Source organism: Triticum dicoccoides, chromosome 7A (assembly GCF_002162155.2).
Source record: "Triticum dicoccoides isolate Atlit2015 ecotype Zavitan chromosome 7A, WEW_v2.0, whole genome shotgun sequence".
In the NCBI taxonomy this organism is placed as follows: domain Eukaryota; kingdom Viridiplantae; phylum Streptophyta; class Magnoliopsida; order Poales; family Poaceae; genus Triticum; species Triticum dicoccoides.
The window spans coordinates 651,242,295-651,259,804 of record NC_041392.1 but is presented as its reverse complement, the minus strand read 5'-3'; positions in this window follow the sequence as shown (position 1 = coordinate 651,259,804).

Below are 17,510 nucleotides of genomic sequence, written 5' to 3'. Positions count from 1 at the left end.
CCCCCCAATCCTAGTTGGAATAGGATTCCTTGAGGGGGGAAAGAGAGAGAGGGGGCCGGCCACCTCTCCTAGTCCTAATAGGACTAGGGGAAGGGGGGAGGCGCACAGCCACCTTGGGCTGCCCCTTTCTCCTTTCCACTAAAGCCCACTAAGGCCCATATAGCTCCCGGGGGGTTCCGGTAACCTCCCGGTACTCCGGTAAAATGCCGATTTCACCCGGAACACTTCCGACATCCAAACATAGGCTTCCAATATATCAATCTTTACGTCTCAACCATTTCGAGACTCCTCGTCATGTCCGTGATCACATCCGGGACTTTGAACAACCTTCGGTACATCAAAATGCATAAACTCATAATATAACTGTCATCGTTACCGTAAGCGTGCGGACCCTACGGGTTCGAGAACAATGTAGACATGACCGAGACACGTCTCCGGTCAATAACCAATAGCGGGACCTGGATGCCCATATTGGCTCCTACATATTCTACGAAGATCTTTATCGGTCAGACCGCATAACAACATACGTTGTTCCCTTTGTCATCGGTATGTTACTTGCCTGAGATTCGATCGTCGGTATCCAATACCTAGTTTAATCTCGTTACCGGCAAGTCTCTTTACTCGTTCCGTAATACATCATCGCACAACTAACATATTAGTTATAATGCTTGCAAGGCTTATGTGATGTGCATCACCGAGAGGGCCCAGTGATACCTCTCTGACAATCGGAGTGACAAATCATAATCTCGAAATACGCCAACCCAACATGTACCTTTGGAGACACCTGTAGTACTCCTTTATAATCACCCAGTTACGTTGTGACGTTTGGTAGTACCCAAAGTGTTCCTCCGGTAAACGGGAGTTGCATAATCTCATAGTTATAGGAACATGTATAAGTCATGAAGAAAGCAATAGCAACATACTAAACGATCGGGTGCTAAGCTAATGGAATGGGTCATGTCAATCAGATCATTCTCTTAATGATGTGATCCCGTTAATCAAATAACAACACTTTGTTCATGGTTAGGAAACATAACCATCTTTGATTAACGAGCCAGTCAAGTAGAGGCATACTAGTGACACTAAGTTTGTCTATGTATTCACACATGTATTATGTTTCCAGTTAATACAATTCTAGCATGAATAATAAACATTTATCATGATATAAGGAAATAAATAATAACTTTATTATTGCCTCTAGGGCATATTTCCTTCACCGGGTCCATAGGACGGCGGCGAGGGGGAAGAGAAGGTGCGAGAGGGACCTTGCGGAGTAGATCTCGGCGCTGCTCGGGTCGCCCTAGGAGGTGGGAGTCGAGGTCGGTTGAGGACGTGATCCATTATTTGTTTTTTCACTGGCTGCTTGGTGATGCCGTAGGCAGGTGACAGACGTTGGTGTCAAGCTCAAAGACATTTTATTGTTCATTTAGTTTTGCAATATCAGTTTTTACGTGAGTTGTATGTTAACTTTTATGATATATATGAATGAGACACGTTTGGCATGAAAAATAAAACTTTGCACCGGGGGTTGAGTGGTGGGAGCCTGGCTCGATGCATGGGATGGGTGACGAATAAGTAATTCTTCACCCTGAAAGTTTAATATACAATCTATATATACTCAGAGAAAAACTCAGTAAAAACATTGAATAATACAGGCTTTTTGCGAGAAAACTTTTAATCGATTCATCTTCAATCATGGCAGTAAATGAACACCAGAAATAATAAAAATTACGTCCAGATCCGTAGACCACCTAGCGACGACTACAAGCACTGAAGTGAGACGAAGGCGCGCCGCCGTCATTGCCCCTCCCATGTCGGAGCCGGGCAAAACTTGTTGTAGTAGATAGTCGGGAAGTCGTCGTGCTAAGGCCCCATAGGACCAGCGCAGGAGAACAACAACCATCGCCGATGAAGAGTAGTGTAGATCGGAAGGGTCCAACCTGAAAACACATGAACATAGACGAACTACGACCAGATCTGAGAAAATCCACCAAGGATAGATCCGCCGGAGACACGCATCCACACGCCATCGAGACGGGGGCTAGGTGGGGAGAACATTATTTAATCTTCAGGAAAACCATCGTCGTCTAGTCTTCCTGAATAGGACACAAACCCTAACAAAACGCGAAGAAACAACTGAAAGCATAACCCTCCCGCCGGCAAGGACTGAGATCCACCGCGCTGCCATGGCCCCAAGGCCACCGGAGACAAGGAGGACCGACGGCGGCGCCGGTGGGAGGCAGGGAAACCCTAGACTTTTCTTGGAGAGGAGTCAATAAGCTGATTTTCAATTGTGATCTTTGAGGTCATACAGGCTTTGTGTGTGCTTTACATGAGCAATCATGATATTTGTAACTTAGAAAAAAACAATCATATTTCTAAGTGGTCATTCGGGTTTTACTAATCTAATTGAGTGGTGTGCTTCAATATACCCCCCTCCCTAATCTTTTCTTGGATTTTCAAGGGTGTGACTAGGTCTCAATCGACTAAGACATAACATGCCGGGAACAAAAATAAAATAAAATAAAATTTTCACAGCTCTTGAAGTTAGATCTCATGAATATAATATCCATTGAGACATCACATAACCAAGTATGTCCATTGACATATTTTTGTGTGTGAAAATGATCATATTTATTATAAAGATTCATCAGAAGTACAAAACACCTCAAACATAATAAAAATTACATCCAGGTCCATGGACCACCGAACAACCTTTGCCGCCGCCAGAATGAATCTTCGATGCACCGCTGTCGCCGCTCCAATACCGGAGCCGACCTGACCTTGTCGATGACAGCCGGGAATCTTCATGCACGTGCCCCTAAGGACCAGCGCCCTAGACCCGCAGTCATCGCCTTTGAATCCTTGAATCGATCTGAAAAACCTGACACCAAATATCACCGTCACGCACACACGGCGAGAAACCCTAATCTCACTGCCTCAAGGAGCTGGCAGGAATCTACGTCAGAGCTCCGTCTAATCCGTCCCAATGGACGAATTTGAGGAGGATCGGAGACTGGAAGACTAACTCGAAGAAGGAGCGCCGCCATCCGTCCAAACGCTGCCTCTACGAGGACTAAAATCCTACCTGTCTACTAGCGGGAGTCAAGACACTAGGATTCTCTAAGTCAACTGAGATTTAGAAAGACTATTAAAATAAATTTAACCTCGTCTTTCGGTAATGCGGCACCAATGTTCTCACTTGAAAATATTTTGGATGATCTGCACTTAGGACATCTTCAAGACGGACCCGTAAACCTCCCGCAACTGTCCGGACCATGCTATTCGGACCGCGGAAACCACCAACGTTGACCTATATCGGTCCACAGGGCGGTTCAGACGCGATTTCTTCCGGAAACCGGAGACAAAAGTCAGGAGGTTTGCGGGAGTCCGGACCGCTCTCAAGCCCGCTGCTGACCGCCCTGACCCACCAAAAAACCTCCCCACTCCCGTGCACGCTCCCGCCTCGCGCCAGCTGCTCGCATTCATGCCGCTTTAGAGCGTGCCGCTCCGCATTGAAGAGGCTCAGGGTGGACGCGACCTCTCACTGCCTCCGCCATTGAAGTGGGCCGCCGGCCAAGGGCGTCGTCCTCTGCACACCCGACTGAACATGTCTCCTCGCCGCATTCATACGCCCCCATTAACCCCGTGTGAACTCCGAGAAACTTACTCCGGCCACACGTCGTTCATGAGCGGGCCGACATTTAAACGCAACACCGATCGAGTTCCTACCGTCCGCTCTCTATTTAAACGAGGGCAGACGCCATGCAAGAACCATACCCCTCTTCCACTCCCCCAATCTCCTCCTCCATCACTCTTCCGATGGCTTCCGAAGAGAAGTTCTCTGGCATACAAGCCGGCTGGGTGGCCCACCGAGCCCATCGAATACGAGCGAGACAGCTCGCTGCTCCACCTCCCACGCCTCACCCGATGGAGCAAGTTGCTGCCTCAAGCCGCCGCATGGTTCAGCAATTCACCGCTCCAGGCCCACTCGATGAGGAGTGCCAGTTGCTCCACACCGGCACGGCGGGGAGCATGACGGCACGAGCGTCATCGCTGTCGTCGACGACCACGCCCCCTGTGTCTGCGGCCTCGTCTCCCGTGCCTGCGATCGTGCCTCTCGTGCATGCGACCGCGCCAAGGCAGAAGCCGGGTGCGCGGATAGCGATTAGTCGGTGGCCGGCGCCTCTGCATCCATCACCATCATCGAGGACAAGTAGAACACGGGAGTCCACCTTGGGTCCCACGAAGGCCACCGCCTAAGCGACACCGACATACACAGCCAGTGTCTTGCCCGGTTCTTCTCTTTCGAGGACCTCTGTTGATCCCACATGGGCTTGACGGAAGCGGAGGCGTCGCCTTCACCTCCCGCTGAAGCATCAGCCGGGGGTTCCACTCCGATGTGTAGTGGGGAAGCGAGCCGTTCTTTGCGCTGAAGCATATGCCTCCAGGGATCCCGGCAGTTGGGTGATCGGGTTGCCGGACATGAGGAAAACAAAGGGATCCGCGGGCAGTGATTTAGATTAGGTATTAATTATACCTTTAAAGTCAGACTAGCGCCGCAGATGTAAATATACTGAAATCCATCATGTTTATACGTAAATTTGGCTTTTTATATGAAATTCGTCATGTTTGCGGCCGTGTTTGCATGAATTTAGTCCGGTTGGTTTGAATTGTGAAAATGCATCCGTCCAGTGTTGGATGGCTGCCTTCGCATCCATGTCCACAGACTGGTCTCTCTTGTTCGCGGACGAATGCGGAAGGTTTTTTTTGCATGTTGCCGTTGAAAATACCCTTAAGACCAGGCAAGAAAATTCCAGAGCTTGATGTAACGCAACACACGCCTGATCGACTCCACTGATGCACGTACGCCGAATTGCTCCACCTCTTCCCTAGCTAGCAACATGTATGCAGACGCAAGCTGATCACTCATGTCACCTAAGTCCCCGCATTCACACTCGCCCACTTACGACGCAGGTTACCTAGTAGGATTACAGCGCGCGCCACGATGAACTGCGGGTCGGAGAGGAGGTAGCGCCATGATCGGCAGACGGTGCGGAAACGGCCGACTGATTTGATCGGGAGGCGCAGCAGGATCTCCTCCAGCACGTCCGGCGGCAGCTCGGCGCTGGTGGTCACGGCGGCGACGTCGCCTGATGGGTTGCTCCCCGGCTCCATCGGTCGATCGCGGGGCGCGCTCCTGCTGGTAGATCTGATCGCCGGAAGTATCGGGTGTTCTGTTGGTTTTGGGATGTCCGAACGGGGGAAATATTCTGTAGAGCTTAGGGAAACAATTCGGGTCCGTGTATATAGCAACGACCCAAACATCAGACCATGCAGCAATATGTTTTTTAGGGGAATGCAGCAATATGTACATCTTTTTTTTTACGGGATAGCAATATGTTTTTTTTTAACTACATCTTCATGTCCAACCAGTTATTTTCTTCATATATCACAGCCCAATCTCAGCCAGAGATTGACAGACGCACCAAAGACGAACATCTTTTTTTCTATTTACCTTTATCATTATCTTTTCTTCTTCTTTTTTATTTTAATTTTTTTCTCTTTCAAAATTTAAAAATTTTAACATCTTTCAAATTCATGAACATCTTTTTAAACTGTGAAAAGTTTTTGAAATAAGGAACATTATGCAAATACATGAATATTTGTAGAAATTGTGGATATTTATTAAATTCATGATTTTTTTTATAAATTCGTGAATATTCTCTTAAATAGTGCACATTTTTGGAATTCGTTAATTGTTTTTATGAAATCATGAACATTTTTTAATTCAAGAACAACTTTACGGAATAATTAATAATTTTTAAATTCATGAATTTTTTTTAAAAAAAATAACATTCTCTTAAATTGAGAACATTTTTCGAACTTGTGATTTGTTTTTAAAATCATGACATTTTTTAAGTCATGCACATTTTTAAAAATTCTTGAACTATTCGTGAAAATTCTTTAAAAGCATGATCGTTATCTAAATTGCCGAAAAAAATTCTAAATTTGCTACCTTTTTTAAGTTTCAAACATTTTGATACCCCAAATTATTAAAAAAATAAAGCACGAAGAAAAACAAAAGGAAATAACAGGGGGTGTCCCAGCCTGCAAATGGGCCAAACCGAAACGGCATGAGGGCGCGCCTAGTTTCTGGTGCGCGCGTCGCCGAATAGGGGCGCCCTTATGTCTCGCTTTTTTTAGAAACGCCTGTAACTTTATTTATACTCATAACAATTAGATGTACACTGATTTGGATCTAAGATTCAAAAAAATACAAAGTAACTTCTATGGCTAAGAACCACAATAGAATCTCTTGTAAACACTTTCTTCATGGTTTCAATCACTGCTCGAAGAAATACTCCAAAAACATCGGTAAAAAAGGCTGCAATTGGACTGGAGCAATGATGTTATCACTATTTCACCCGCACGAACATTATCAATAATGATATTTGAAAGGGCCTTCAGGCAACCATCAAAAAAAATAAGAAGCCTTGATCGATGAACATACTTGAACCGGGATCATCCCCTTGAAGTGCAGCCCGTTGAACCACTATATCCTTATCATGGTGTTGATGAAAGATTTTGCCTCCACAAAGAATCAAACTAGTAAAAAAATGAAACGACAATATAAACTCATTAGATCCAAATAATCGGATCCGCGCGGAACACTATGGCCTCGTTTCCTTTTTTTTCATGTTTTTTATTTCATTTTTACTTATTTTTTACTTCCATTTATACATCCAATTATTTCAAATAAATAAATAACATAAAATATTTGCGTAAAATATTTGAAAAATGTTAACCAAGCATTTGATAATGTTGAATGTGTATAGAGAAAATGTTTCACATGTGTACAAAAAAAGGATACAAAAAAAGTTAATCAAGGATTTGAAACAAAACGTTAAAAAAGTATTTTTAAAATATTAATCAAGCATAAATATATATATAATATGTTTATAAAAACATGACCATGTATTAATTTTTTTAGTATTGTAGTGTATTCAAAACATGTTATATTTGTATTTGTAAAATGTTAATCAAGCATTTAAAAATATCAAATGTATATATAAACAATGTTGACCATGTATTAAAAAAATTAATATTGCATTTCAAAAAATGTTAATTAAGCATTTAAAAAATGTTAGATATGTATAGAAAAAATACGAAAATACTAACGCCCACACTTGTGGCAGTTTTGCAACTCGCCCACACGCGTGAATCATCGTCCAGTGCAGTTTGCACGAATCTTGACACATTGAAGCAGAATTTGCATACCATGTAGGACGGGGCTGGTGTGTGGGTGTTGGAGAGTTTGCCCACACGTCCCGCTCCACGCTGTTTGCCAGCTACGCTATATGGGCAAACTAGTTTCTGCCCACACAGCCACCACCTAGTCCATGCGCGTGTGGGCGAACTGATTTTCGCCCACATGACACTCCTACGTTGTGGATGGCAACTGTAGACGTGAACGTGAAACTAGGGAAACACACGTGGCAATTGTGATTCTTTGTTAGACAGCAACTGTAGTTGCGCGTACGTGGCAACCAGATAAACACACATGGCAATTGTGATTAATCATACATGGCAACTATGGTTGGACCACACGTGGCAACTAGGTAAACGCAACTATTGTTTGACCATATGTGGTAAGTAGGTAATCACACACGGCAAATACGGTTTGATTACACGCGGCAACTACCATAAATTAGACATGTCGGACTATAGTTAACCAACACGGATAGAGTTGCCATACTTTTACAACTACACTTGTTATCCCGGATAACTACATCTGCCATTCAGGATGGCAACTAAATCATCATCCCGCGGGTACCTAACGTAGTTGCGCCAGGACGTGTGAACATTTTTGCTTTGTGCCACACGCACGGGGTGGAGATGAGTAGTACCTGTTGGGCGTGTGGCAGGAAGTAGTTGCGCCCACGTGTTTGGGCAATTCTAATGTCCGTCCACACACAGTCCATGTGGGCTGCCTCCTGTTCATGCCACACACGGTGTGTGGGAGCATGTCTAACATACCACACGTGTGGTGGATATCGGCGTCCAAAAAAATTAACCATATGTTAAAAAATGTTAAATTTATATACAAGAATGTCGACCATTTATTCGCAAAATGTTAAATATTGTATATAAAAATGGTTAAATGTGTGTGGAAAAAATGTTGACCTCGTGTTAAATGTGTGTAAAAAAACTGCGCACAGGAAAAATTTAGACCAATGTGTTCAAGAAATATTAATCAAGCAGTTGGGAAATGTTGAAAATGTGTATAAAAAAATGTTGCCCATGTATTATAAAATTATTAAACTGGTATTTGAAAATTGTTAAATATGTATTTTAAAAATGTTTTGGAGAAGAAACAAATAGAGGGAAAATCAAAAGAAAGAAAGAAAAATGAAAAGAATGAAAACAAAAAATCCGAAGAGATAAAGGCAAAAATAATGGAAGAACTGTGAAAAACTGAAAAATAAGAAAAAACAAAAAAAATTGAAAACTAAGAATTAAAAAAAGACAAAAGGAAGGAAAATGAGAAAGAAATTAAAAACGAATGAAAATCAGGAAAGAAACAAATCAAAACTAAAACAAAAATGAAAAAACAAAGTTTAACTACAAAAAAACAAAACAAAACCAGAGAAGAAATAAGAAAACCAAACAAAGAAAATAAGAAATGAAAAAAGAAAATAAGTAGAATTAAGAAAAATAGGGTCTTTTCCCTCAAGTAAGTTTGGCGCGATGGCTAGCTCGCCTAGCTCTGCCTTTTTTGGAGGTAAAACTAGGGATTTTATTCAAAGTTCAGCACAGAAGGAATACAAATAATACCCGGGAGGATCCCTAGCCACATGTGGCGACCCGACGGGGGCGACGACGCTGCCATAGCCAAAGCATGCGCCTCAAAGTTCAACTCCCTTCTCTCAAAATAGAAACTAATCTTTACAAAATCATTCATCCTCTCATTAATCTCTCTAAGCAGAAAATCATAAGATGAGCTAACACCTCGCTTGATATCTGTAACGACTTGCATACAATCCGAGGCTATTATCGCATTTGAAATATTGAGATCCTTGGCCAGAACAAGGGCTTCGTTGCATGCATGGGCTTCAAGGCTTGGTGCATCGACTAGTCCGTCAAGAACAATTGCCGAAGCTCCCAGATAATTTCCAAATCTGTCTCTGCACACTGCCGCTGCCGCCCCTGTGGTTCCTCGGCGAGAAATAGCGCCATCCACATTTATCTTCACACACGCATCATCATCAGGTGGCCGCCATCTTGATGGATGCTGCTGGATAGCAGGACTCGTTGTCGTCGTTCTTCCAACATTTGCCACTTCAAGTTCATCAAGATATCGATTGACGAAAATGAAAGTTGATAGTGGACTTTGATACTCATTGTCATGAATAGCTTTCCGCCGAGCCCACCATATAGCCCACATCGTGACAAGGATCTTAGCAAGATCATGCTGATTTGTGGTCTCAAACAGCCAAAATATCCATAGCCTCGCATCACCAGTTCTGTTGGATAGCATATGTTCAAGGACATCTTCATCACTCAAAGCCCAAACGCACCTGGCCATGCGACAATCGAACAGAGAATGCCGCCATGAGTCCACTTCTTCGTTGCATATTGAACATGCCGGTGAGGTCGCCATCTTTCGCCTGTGGCGTACTATCCCCGTTGGCAGTGACATCTGAGCCAACCTCCAGACAAACACTCTTACTTTCGATGGGATTTTAACTTTCCAAATCTGAGACCATGCTTTCTTCTCTGCCTCCTTGTTGGAGTTGCTCGCACGGTGTTCTAGCCACTCCTCCCGCTGATGTTTGATACCTGAGATCATCTTGTACGCAGACCGTACAGAAAAAACACCTCGCTTATCATAGTGCCAAGCTCAAAAATCTTGCTGCACTCGAAAGCTAAGTGGGATATTCATAATCACAACGACATCCGGCTTCACAAAGTGCTACATGAGGACTGGTATGTTCCATGTCCCTGATGTCGGATCAATGAGCTCCGAGACAACTTGAGGAGGATCAGGGGAGATCGAACACAAAGGTTTTAATTTATAGTCCCTCGGCAACCAATTCTCATGCCATATACTCGTGTTCTCCCCCGAGCCGATCCTCTTTATTAAGCCCAATGCAAGCACATCTCGTCCTTCTACCAGTGATCGCCAGACCTGGGATGGATGAGCTCCCAAGGTCTCACCTCAAGAATGGTTCCATCCGGGAAGTATCTCGCCTTCAGTACTCTGGCACTTAGAGAGTTTGGCTGTTGAAGGATCCTCCACACCTGGCGTGCTAGTAATGCAATATTAAAAGGCTCAATATTGCGAAATCCCATTCCTCCCATAAATTTTGGTTTGCACATTGTTTCCCAAGATACCCAAGCCGACTTCCTCTGCCCTTGCTTGCTTCCCCACCAGAACTTCCTAAGAAGGTTTTGATGAAGCTATGTACTTAGGGTAGGGTCATGGATCTGCCCAACATACCCTCCCCAAGGACATCTCTACAAAGAATCAGAAGCAGTCGAAGAGAAACCATCATCCACTCGACCGTGAAGATGTGCTCACTCGACCACCTTGAAGACACTCGACCACCAGAAGATGATAAACCCTCCACTCTGCAACAGTCAGGACTTAAACCATAGCTTTATGGGCATTTACATCACTTTACTGCGGACTTTATCAGTAACGCCCCTCCTTTATGAGCATTGAACCTTGTGTAACGGAGGGGAGCTGGGGTCCTGGCGTACTCTATATAAGCCACCCCCTCCTCTAGGATAGGGGTTCGCACTTTCTGTAATTCACACGCATATATTCAGTCGACCGCCTCCGAGCTCCGAGACGTAGGGCTGTTACTTCCTCCGAGAAGGGCCTGAACTCGTAAAACTCGTGTGTACAACTCCTCCATAGCTAGGATCTTGCCTCTACATTCCTACCCCCTATTCTACTGTCAGTCTTAGAACCATGACAGTTGGCGCCCACCGTGGGGCAGGTGTCTTAGCGACTTGTTGGAGAAGTTGCAATTTTTCCGATCCCCTTCATCATGGTTCCAGGCGGAGGTTTGGCTGAGGGCCGCGAGATCTGTCTCGGCGCGCTCGTGTTTGTCGTCGACGACTCCGCTTGGCTTCAGGAGGCACCACTCGACACCGACGCGCTCCCCGCCCGCGAGGCGACGCACTTTCGCGCGTGCGTCCGCGACGTCCTCCTGCGGCAACCGTCGACCCAGTACCAGTCGACTCCAGCAGCTTTCCCCCTCCCTGCGACCCACCGGAACAAACGCTCCGGTCAGTCGAGGCTTCAGCGGTGGGTCAAGCATGCGGTGGCCCGCCAGTCGGCCACCCCTCAAGTCGCGACGATCGAGCCTGACGAAACTCTCTATGGCCCGTTCAATCTGTCGACTGGCTCTGTAGAGACCGCATCCGAGTGCGACAGCAGCGACCCGGTGGCGGAAGTCTTGATGGTCAATGGACCATGCAGCCCTCCTGGCCTCAACCGTGAAGACGGAGGCGACGGGAACGGCGATTCATCGCGCTTTCATGAGGAGTACCGCCCCGAACCCCTCTCCTCGCAGCAGAGGGAGGAACTTCGCCGCTGGAACATGGATGCATTGCATACTCCTATAGTCAGAGAAACCCCTGAGGCCCAGGCCTTGGAGCAGGCGCGCCTGGCCAACCTGGCTGAGCGCACTCGACTGGAGAACCTCCAGCGCGCACTCGACGATCGCGCTCGACAACGTGCTTCTGAGTCCAGTCGACGCCATCTTTTTCCACCTCCGACTCAGGTATACCGAACACCGATCCAAAATCTAGCAGTTGCTGCCCGGATAGCAAAGTCGATCCAACCTTCCCAATCAGAAGTTGGCCGAGGTCTGGTGCAGATCAAAGCCTTGCTCCGGGCAGCGGGAGAGAAGAATACGGTCGTATCTCAGTCGCGGAATAGGATCCATAGCAGATCTGTGGTCGCAGACACAGTTCAGTCGGCCCATAGCCCAAGATCACCCCCGATGCGTGAGGGACGTGGAGATCGGCGTGATCAGTACAGAAACCAAGAGCAGTATGATCGCCATGCCAATCGGGATGATCGCCGTCGAGTGCCCACACCTCCTCCAAGGAATGGGTCATACGTGCCTCGGTCACATGAAGACAGACGCCCTCACAATGTCGGACGAGGTATTCCAGTCGACCCCAGGGAGCCAGGCTTTGATGCGAGATCTATTCTCGTGCAGGGCTTGATCGACAGAAACAGAGCTCACCGGGAGGGCCATGACAGAGATCCGCAAACCAGCAACAGGGTGCATGTCTGTAGTCCAGAGTGCTTCAGCAGAGCTATCAGAGCTGCGGTGATCCCCCCCAATTTCAGGTTGGCGTCTGGAGTCAGTAAATTCACCGGAGAGTCCAAGCCTGACACTTGGCTTGAAGACTACCGAGTGGCTGTCCAGATTGGTGGCGGCAATGATGAAGTGGCCATGAAACACCTTCCTCTGATGTTGGAGGGCTCGGCTAGAGCATGGCCGAATCAGTTAGCGCCTGGCAGCATCTATACTTGTGAAGATCTCACCCGAGTGTTTGTCAGAACATTCGAGGGCACTTGCAAATGGTCGGCAGGTTTGACATAATTACAGTGTTGTGTTCAGAAACTGAATGAAACTTTGAGAGATTATATCCAGAGATGGATCACCCTACACCACACGGTAGAAGATGTGTCAGATCATCAGGCAATTTGTGCCTTTAAGGAAGGCGTCAGGTATTGGGAGTTGAATATGAAGTTCGGCCGGACAGGAAATATGACTCTGGCTCGAATGATGGAAATTGCCACCAAGTATGCCAATGGCGAAGAAGAAGAGCGACTCCGGAGTGGCAAGCACAAAGTAGTCGCCCACGAAGCCGGAGGAGGAAACTCCGGTTGGAAATAGAAGCGCAAGGCCGAGCTAGCTGCTCCGGGTGAAGCCTTGGTTGTGGTTCAAGGAAAGTTCAAGGGGAAGCCCAAAGGGCCGAGGAACCCCAATAAAGTAAAAGATCAAGATGGAAATGACGTGTTGGATCTGCCGTGCCATATCCACACCAAAAAAGATGAAGAAGGTAATTTCATTTACCCGAAGCACACCACTCGGCAGTGTCGGCTCCTAATCCAGCAGTTCCGAGAGAAACAACCCAAGGAAAAGGAGAAGGAAGCAGACAAGGTTGTGGATGAGGGAGAGGATGATGATGGTTATGCCCACGTGAATTCCACTCTGATGATTTCTGCTGACGTTGAGAGCAAAAGTCGATTGAAAGTCATCAACAGGGAAGTGAACATGGTCGCTCCGGTGACACCCAGTTACTTGAAGTGGTCGCAGACTGCCATTACATTCGACCAGTTTGACCATCCAGTGCACATTGCCACCCCTGGGAGGCAAGCGCTAGTGGTAGACCCGGTGGTCGAAGGCACTCGACTGACAATGGTCCTGATGGACGGTGGCAGTGGCCTAAACATACTGTATGCAGAGACGTTGAAGGGAATGGGCATTCTGATGTCCAGACTCAGTGAAAGCCATATGAGTTTCCATGGGGTCATTCCAGGCAAGAAGGCTGCATCCCTCGGTCAGATTGCGCTCGATGTGGTTTTCGATGATTCCAAAAATTACCGCAAAGAAAAGTTGACGTTTGAAGTTGTGGATTTCCAGAGAGCTTATTATGCAATTCTGGGCAGGCCAGCTTATGCACGATTTATGGCTCGACCATGTTACGTGTACCTCAAACTGAAGATGCCTGGTCCCAGAGGAGTGATCACTATCTCTGGTAACCGGAAGAAGGCAGAAGAATGCTTCCAGAAGGGCTCAAAGATCGCTGATGCCCAGATGGCCATGGTAGAATTGCAAGAATACCAGAAAAATGTAGATCTGAGTGACTTGCTGCGAGCCAAGAAGCCAGCCACAGATTCAGCATTCCAGTCGTCTGGTGAAACAAAGTCGATTCACATTCACCCGACAGATCGCAATGCAGCTCTGACTCACATTTCAACCACACTCGACTCCAAATAGGAAGAAGCGCTCGTCCAGTTCCTCCATGAGAACTAGGACATCTTTGCATGGAAGCCTTCTGACATGCTGGGTGTTCCCAGGGGACTGGCTGAGCATCATTTGCGAGTCGACCCGAAGGTGAAACCAGTCAAAGAACATCTTCGACGGTCCGCCATCCAGAAAAGAAAAGCAATCGGTGAAGAGGTGGCTCGGCTTTTGGCAGCTAAGTTTATCCGAGAGATTTACCACTCCGAGTGGTTAGCCAATGTTGTCATGGTCCCAAAGAAAGACGACTCACTTCGCATGTGCATTGATTTCAAGCATATCAATCGGGCCTGCCCGAAAGATCACTTCCCTCTCCCTCGCATCGATCAGATAGTCGACTCGACTGCAAGGTGCGAGCATTTGTCCTTTTTGGACGCCTACTCCGGGTACCACCAGATCTGTCTGTACGGACCCGACGAAATAAAGATAGCCTTTATCACCCCGTTTGGGTGCTTTTGTTATGTCACAATGCCATTCGGTTTGAAGAATGCCGGAGCCACATTCATGCGGATGATTCAGAAGTGCCTGCTCACTCAGATCAGTCGGAATGTGGAAGCATACATGGATGACATTGTGGTCAAGTCACGTAAAGGTTCCGACCTACTGACTGGCCTTGCTGAAACCTTTGCCAACCTCAGAAGGTATGATATCAAGCTCAATCCATCAAAGTGCACGTTTGGAGTTCCAGGCAGAAAGTTACTCGGTTTCCTTGTTTCCGAACGAGGAATCGATGCTAACCCAGAGAAAGTAGGCGCTATACTCCGAATGAAACGCCCTGTGCGTGTGCATGATGTCCAGAAGCTTACTGGTTGCTTGGCCGCCCTAAGTCGATTCATTTCTCGCCTCGGTGAAAAGGCGCTACCTCTTTACCGACTGATGAAGAAATCAGATAAGTTCGAGTGGACCCCAGAAGCTGATGCAGCGTTTGCAGAGCTAAAAGCCCTGCTTTCCACCCAGCCGGTGCTTGCTGCTCCAATCAGCAAAGAGCCTCTACTGCTTTATATAGCAGCCACTGGACAAGTCGTCAGTACAGTACTTAGGGTCGAGCAGGAAGAAAAAGGAAAATCTTATAAAGTTCAATGCCCAGTTTATTATATTTCTGAAGTCTTGACCCCGTCAAAGCAGAGATATCCTCATTATCAGAAGCTTGTCTATGGGATTTACATGACCACAAAGAAGGTTGCACACTATTTCTCAGATCACTCTGTTACAGTCGTCAGCGACGCTCCATTATCAGAGATTCTGCACAACAGAGATGCAACTGGTCGAGTGGCCAAATGGGCGATTGAACTCCTTCCCTTGGATATCAAGTTTGAGGCAAAGAAAGCTATCAAGTCCCAAGCAATAGCAGATTTCCTTGCCGAGTGGATCAAATAGCAACTGCCGACTCAAGTTCACTCTAAGCACTGGACCATGTTCTTTGACGGATCCAAGATGTTGAACGGTTCTGGTGCTGGGGTAGTTCTGGTATCCCCCCCGAGGAGACAGGCTTAGATATGTCCTCCAGATTCACTTTGATTCCTCCAACAATGAAGCAGAATATGAAGCACTCCTGTATAGGTTGCACATGGCCATCTCACTCGGCGTCCGTCGCCTCATGGTCTATGGCGACTCAGATTTGGTAGTTAATCAAGTGATGAAGGAGTGGGACATCAGAAGCCCAGCCATGACTGGTTACCGCAACGTGGTGAGAAAGCTTGAGAAGAAGTTTGAGGGGTTAGAACTCCACCACATACCCCGACTAAAAAATCAAGCAGCCGATGACTTGGCAAAGATAGGTTCCAAGAGAGAAGCCATTCCTAGCAATGTGTTTTTGGAGCATATTCACTCGCCGACAGTTCAGGAAGATCCTTTTACTGAGGAGCCCCCGCAACCTAAGAGTGCCACAGATCCGACAGAAGTCGAGGTCCCAGCCGTGGTCGACCTAATCATGGAGGTTCTGGCCATTACTCCCGACTAGACGGTGCCCTACATTGCGTACATCCTCAGGAAAGAACTCCCAGAGGATGAAGAAGAGGCTCGACAGATCGTCCGTCCATCCAAGGCCTTTACTGTGATAAGAGGACAACTGTTCAGGGAAAGCGTGACTAGAGTCGGTCAGAAATGCATAACACCAGAAGAAGGTCGAATGATCCTCAATGACATCCATTCGGGGACCTGTGGTCATCATGCGTCCTCTCAGGCCATCGTGGCTAAAGCATACCGAGCTGGATTCTATTGGCCACGAGCAAATGAGATGGCGAAAGATATAGTCGACAGATGTGAAGGCTGCCAGTTTTACTCCGACATGTCTCACAAGCCAGCGTCAGCCCTGAAGACCATCCCCCTCATCTGTCCCTTTGCTGTTTGGGGACTGGATATGGTTGGACCACTGAGAACTGGCAAGAGCGGCTTCACTCATGCGCTCGTTGCAGTCGACAAGTTTACCAAATGGATCAAAGCTAAACCTATCAAGAACCTTGATGCTAGCACCGCTGTCAGTTTTATCAGAGAATTGACATTCAGATATGGAGTCCCACACAGCATCATCACGGACAACGGGTCGAACTTTGATTCCGATGAGTTCAGAGCTTTCTGCGCCTCTCAGGGCACTCAAGTCGACTATGCTTCAGTCGCTCACCCGCAGTCGAACGGACAAGCAGAAAGAGCCAATGGCCTAATTCTCAAAGGACTGAAACCCCGACTGATGCATGATCTCAAACACGCAGCAGGCGCTTGGGTTGATGAACTTTCGTCTGTTCTGTGGGGTTTAAGGACAACTCCTAATCGGTCGACTGGACAAACTCCTTTCTTCTTAGTCTATGGAGCCAAAGCTGTTCTGCCAAGTGACGTGCTCCACAACGCACCCCGAGTCGAGATCTTCCCCGAAGAAGAAGCAGAACAGGCCCGGCAAGATTCAGTCGATCTCTTAGAGGAGGAAAGAGAGATGGCCTTGATCCGGTCGACCATTTATCAGCAAGACTTACGTCAATTCCACGCCAGAAATGTAAGGGGTCGAGCCTTTCAAGAAGGAGACCTGGTTCTCCGAGTGGATCAACAGAAACCGCACAAGCTTGCCCCAACTTGGGAGGGCCCCTTCATCATCACCAAAGTTCTCCACAACGGAGCATACCATCTTTATAGTATTGAGCATCAGAAAGACGAGCCACGGGCTTGGAACGCGGAGCTGCTTCGCCCCTTTTATACTTAAGCACTCGTTCGAATAAAATGTAATAAGAAACACCTTTGTAATTTGTTTATCAAAGACAAGAGCTTATGGTTCTATCATTCGATTGTTGTGTTCTTATGTACTTCTGAAATCCCCCAGTGGGTGGGCTTAGTTGCGAATCCGTTTCGCCTAAGTTCGAAAGAAAATCCTACCGAGTGGAGAGCAATCGTCCCACTCGGAGGCTTAGCTGCAGTCCAGTACTCGCCTAAGTTATCCCTCTAGGAGGCTTAGCTGCAGTCCAG